This window comes from Camellia sinensis, chromosome 8, assembly GCF_055761805.1.
Source record: "Camellia sinensis isolate YWXY chromosome 8, ASM5576180v1, whole genome shotgun sequence".
In the NCBI taxonomy this organism is placed as follows: Eukaryota; Viridiplantae; Streptophyta; class Magnoliopsida; order Ericales; family Theaceae; genus Camellia; species Camellia sinensis.
In genome coordinates, this window is record NC_138968.1 from 128837010 (window position 1) to 128843319 (window position 6310).

Below are 6310 nucleotides of genomic sequence, written 5' to 3' on the forward strand. Positions count from 1 at the left end.
GCTAAATAATCGGAATAAGAACGCATGTGTTTTCAAAAACGAGATATCATGTTTAGTAGTGGCCGATCTTTGATCGGGCGAGCGGGGGTGCTCATAGCTGACCTTCCCCAATCGTACTCAAGTTCCCGAGCCGAGGCAACTTTGGTGATGACGGACATGTGGCCTTAGGCAACGAGTTAGGGTTTCCTAAATTTCCCAAAAATAAAGCATTTAGGTGGCGACTCTGTATCTGGCAAAGCAGTCCATGTTTGGCACTTCTTTCTCAAAATCAGTTTTTCAAAACGATTTGCCGGATTTGGACTCTTTGATGATTCATCGATCTTGCATTACACTTCGCGAGATTAGACACAGGACCGTGACATTGAGTTCGAACTATAGTGAGCCCAAATGAACGCAAATGGGATTCCCTCCCGGGACGTTCGGGGACGTCTACAGGGGGTTGACAGAAAACTAAACTTGGGGGCAAGACAAACAAGCTCAAAGCCAAGTGATTGATCCTGTTAGGGGACTAATAAAGTTCAGACAAACGAACTACCACCTTCAACAACACATAAAATAGAACAGGTAGCTCAGTGAAAAGCTTCCCTTAACTAGGGCTCGTCGAATAGTGATCCTCTACGTAACGAATTTCAATCTCCATCAGGAAAGAAGAAAGGGTCGCCTTTCAATTCCGGGAAGTCCAGTTAAAATGATGACTCTGGTAAGGAATGGGGGATTGACAGAAAACTAAACTTGGGGGTTGGACAAACAAGTTTAAAGCCAAGTGGTTGGTCCAGTTGGGGGACTAAGTTTCAAACCTAATTGGTTTTACTTGATTTGCTTGTCAAAATAACTATTTACAATTAATTATACCCAAACAGATTATTTTCTGCAACTCTTTAAAGAAATTGACGGTTCTCTTAGTATAGAATAGCAATCAACGCAAGGCCAAAAATCTAAGAAACTAGACTTGTAAAAATTTAAGGTTTCTTAATTCTTAAAAATTTCAGTTCAAAATTCATCCGTTTGATAAGGTTTCTTCATTTTTAAAGATTGTGGTTATGTGCAGAATCTCATACTCATAGATTGTACCCTCAACTTTATGTACCTACCTGATATTCCTCAAACTACATAAAATACACATGATATTCACAAACATTGGTGGTCAAGTACTCCTACCTAACCCACGTTTCACTCACAAGATCCACCATTACAAGCAAAAACACACATGGAATATAACCCATGCCATATACTTGTTCTTCATACATCCACTATACCCATTACACTATTTCACACCAACTATTAACCTGATAGATATTCAAGCCACCTAATCAGTTAAGCTTTCATTCCTTCTTCTTCCAATGCATGCACAGAAACATAAATACAAAATAACTATATTCACAGAATATTAGTTTTAACCTTGGAGATGGTGTTATTCAAGCACCAAACTAGTTGTTCAATTTTCACCAAAAGCTACTCTTATTTCCTCTTTACAGTTGCTAGTTGAATAATATGAGAGTTTAGGGTTACCCACACACTTTAAAAAAACTGACTCCCTTATCCTTTTGCTTTTATTTATTTATTTTGTTATTATTAAAATCTTATCTCTAAATTACTGATTTCCACCATAAATTTATTTTAGATTTAAAAATTAATTAAAAGACCTTCCAAATATTTAATTTGCACTTTAGGATTGACCACCAAATATTTAAGATTGTAATATTATTATTATTTAACTGTTTACTGAAAGTTTTATATTCGAGTTCTCATAGAACAGGTAGCGCGGTCAAAATTTTCCCTCAACAAGGGCTCCTCAAATAGTGACCTCTACGTAAAGAATTTCAATCTCCATCAGGAAAGAAGAAAGAGTCACCTTCCAATTCCTGGAAGTCCAGTGAAAATGATTGACCACCAAATATTTAAAAAATGTAATTTAATATTCATTTCAAAATACAAAACCATACGGATCATCTATTTGAATAAATTCGATTTTAACCCAATACTTTTATATTCAATTACATTTTCATTCCAACAATATTTTCATACGCTAGTCTTCCAATACTATTAGGTTAAGTGATTGTGCGTGAGATTTGCAAATTTATTACGAGTGATTTCCAGAAAAAAAACAAAATAACAATTAATCTTCCATACCTACGAGGTTAAGTGGGCGTGCGTGGGATTTACAAATTTGTTACGATTGATCTGCGGATGGGTACGCTATGACCAATGTTTAGTTGATGTTGTAAATGTTTTCCAAAATATTACAAATTGAATATTCAAAAGTTGATTTTAAAATAATTCCAAATGACAACAAAAATTCAAATAGTCATACTTTTCAATGAAATATAAATAGTTGGTCATAATAACGAATGATGCATAGCTAAGTGAAACACAACATTGCCTACATAAGCTTCCTTTTTTCACACATTGAGTAGTCAAATCGTGGAGAGACTTGTCAAGCCGTTCACAGATCCGTCAAAAATGCCTTACTAATGCAGTGACATTGAACACAGTTAATGAATTAATCCCCCTACGAATTGGTGAATTTTACATGGGCACAATAAACTTCGTACGCATGCGTGCTTCTTTCATACAGTGAGTAGTCACTTCGAAGTTATGATATTGAGGTCAGAAATATGGTGTTTTGAAGAAATCTGAAACTCAATCATAAAATCAAATGGCGGAGGGTAGAAGATAAAATGCTATACTAGTTCGTGACTTGTCAACATGCAGTGACTTGTCAAGTCAGTTTGGTCAAGTTCAATCTGTTTTGTGGTTTTTTCAATTTTTCTTACATCTCTCGTTGCAGTGAGTAGTCACTAAGTTGTCACATAGAACATGCAAGTGAGTTATGTTCCAAGAAATTCAAGTTGCGTTTCTAACACCCCTCGCCCTTTTTACTACATTGACAGTGTCACATGGCAACAGTGACTTTGCATATATGCTTTAATTTTCACTGATTTACCTTACAGTGAGTATGTCCTTATTTTGTTGGTATATGCATGATGGATTGTCAAGTCATGTGACTTGGTGCACAAGCATTGGTTTTCTTGATTTTTTGATTACAGTGACAACTCATCTCTTATTGATATATGTGGGATTGTCAATTCAGAAAGTCACATGGCAACAGTGAATTCACCGATTTACCTTACAGTAAGCATGCCCTATTTTGTCGGTATATGCAGATGGATTGTCAAGTCATGTGACTTGGTGCACAGGCATTGCTTTTCTCTGTTTGCTTTTCTCTGTTTGCTGATTACAGTGACAACTCATCTCTTATTGATATATGTGGGATTGTCAATTCTGAAAGTCACATGGCAACAGTGAATTCACTGATTTACCTTACAGTGAGCATGCCCTTATTTTGTCGGTATATGCAGATGGATTGTCAAGTCACGTGACTTGGTACATAGTATTTGCTTTTTTCTGTTTTTTTATTCTAGTGACAACTCATACCTTGTTCGTATATGTGCGATTGTTATGTAGAGGCATTTATTTTCTATGGTTTTTCCTTCAGTGTCTTTCTAAAGCCGTTCATAACCAACTATATAAATGACTAAAGGTGAAGACACAACCTTACAACTCATTTTGCCCTACGAAATTATCATTCATTTGTTTAAAAAAATTAGCATGGCTACACGATTCATGGGAGGGAGTGCGAATCGCAGAGGTGGTGGGAACTTGCAAAGGAGTGACAGTTCACGACGAGGAGGGGGAAAGGGACGTGGCAATGCTGAAGATGAAACAACAATACCTGTTTTAGATTATGCTTGTGGTTATCGTGATAGGTTTGGGAAGCGACATTTTTTGATGCCCAAGTATTATCGAGTTCAAGGAGGTCCATGTATGGAGCCATCTGGCAATCAAACAGGATATGGTTTATCTGACGCTGCTCGTCTCAAATGGCCCGCACTATTTATAGAGCGGGTACAACTGGAAACCTTAAGTCGAGAAAATCAACTTAAGGTGCCAAAAGCACGTTCTGTTGAGATCCAAAATGAAGATCCTGATAATGTTGATCGACTATGTGAAAGATCACAACGTGAGATTTCTCAAATGCGCCATAGGTTCGCCCGCGATATGCAACTATACATAGTTAAGAAGGATGCCCAGAAGAACAGAACATAACCAAATGTTGCGGCTATCAAGGGTATCATGGAGGATACTGAACTTGTCTCTGACACTGAGCTTTCGGATTATTCAGACTCTGAGATTCCGATTTAAGCGCACATTAGGTGTTTATGTCTATACTTCGGCAATATTAGGTCATGCATTAATATGTAATGTGTGTGTTAGACTAAGTGTTTCTATAATGAGTTTGTCAGATTGTTTGCCTAATATTTGTCTATCTAACTGTTATGTTTATGTATTGTGTGTTCAGTTCAGGGTGTCCAGGATGTATGTATTGTGTGTTCAGTTCATGGTGTCCAGAATGTATTTTTGTGGGAGACTTATGTCTGTACTACCTATGTAACTGAAAACTGTTACATTTGCAACTTCAGTTATGTTGTTTTCATGCCCGTATGAGTATTTAGTAAATTAGTGATTTCGTATATTATGTATTAAGTTTTATTACAAAAATGTTGAGAAAATTTATTTTAAGGGAAATACACATTCTCATAACTTGTTCATCTTCTCAATCGTAACACAACCCAAAAATGTAACCATTATTCATTGAATATAACAAATAATGTTCTCATTCTTACAAAAAAATACACTACCAATTGAATAAAACAAATAACCTTTCCATTCATTCATTCATTGCACAACATCAGTCTTATGAAATAAGCAAAACCAATTGAATCACAATAACATCAACTCCAACCCAATATTTACATTACATAAGTTCCTGTTCGTAATTAGACACCAAATTACATACAAGTTACATTACATAGCAAAAAATGAAAAAAGTACCATTCGTATGTAAAAAATACATCACCAAAATTTGAGGTCTTTCTTTTCTTCCTTCTTGCTGCAGCTTTCGCGGGGGCCTTCGTCTTCTTGACCTCCTCCGCGGTGCTCTTCGCGTCTCACCCTTCGTCGTTGTTCGTTGAAGTGCAGAGTGTGTGGGTGTGCTTCGGACTGTAGAGCATGTATATCACCTTCTAACCCAAAACAAAGACGAAAAAAAAAAATTAATAAAAACGGCTAGAAAACGGTTTTACTAAATCGGTTTCCTGAATTACTTTATCACCTTCTAACCCAAAACAATGACAAAAGAAAAAAAAAATTAAATGAAAACGGATTTAGTAAAGCCAAAAAAAATTTCTGAATTACACCTTCTAACTCAAAACAAAGACAAAAGAAAAAAAAAATTACATGAAAACGGCTTTAGTAAAGCCAAAAAAATTTTCTGAACTACACCTTCTAACCCAAAACAAAGACAAAAGAAAAAAAAAATTAACATGAGAACGGCTTTAGTAAAGCCAAAAAAATTTTTTGAATTACATTATCACCAAAATAAAGACAACAGAAAAAAAAAAATTTTACATGAAAACGGCTTTGGGAAAGCCGTATTAGAAAACAATTTTAGTAAACCCATTTCCTGAATTACATTATTACTAGAACAAAGACAACAGAAAAAAAAAATTTACATTAAAACGGCTTTAGAAAAGCCGTATTAGAAAACGGTTTTAGCAAACCCGTTTTCTGAATTACACCAGAACAAAGACAACAGAAAGAAAAAAAAAATTTACATGAAAATGGCTTTAGGAACGCCGTATTAGAAAACGGTTTTACTAAACCCGTTTTCTGAATTACATTATTTTGTGGCAATTTATATTTATGCTGAAAAATATAAATTGGGAAAAAAATTACTAAAAAACTGTTTTACAAAAACCGTTTTATATAAACTGAAAATTAATTAGACATTAAGAAAAAACGGCTTTAGAAAAACCGTTTTTACGAAAGAAAATTTTATTATTTTTTTATTCATAAAAAACGACATTGGAAAAGCCGTTTTAAAGAAAGTGGGTTTGGCAAAACCATTTCACCCCATATTGGGAATAAAGTAGAAAACACACCTTAGAGTGGCACTAAATATTCAAAATGTAACAGTCAGGAGAAGTGGCCCAGTAAAAGCGTGGTTCATAACTACGTTTTTAGCAAAAAAAAATTTTTTACTTAAAAGCGTGGTTCACAACCACGTTTTCATAAAAAAAAAAATTTGCTTAAAAGTGTGATTCACAACCACGTTTTTAGAAAAAAAGAAATTTACTTAAAAGCGTGGTGTCTAACCACGCTTTCTTAATTAAAAGCGTGGTTTGGAGACACGTTTTTACGATTTTACAATTTTTTCCGCACGAGAAGCAGAAAAAGGATGAAAGCGTAG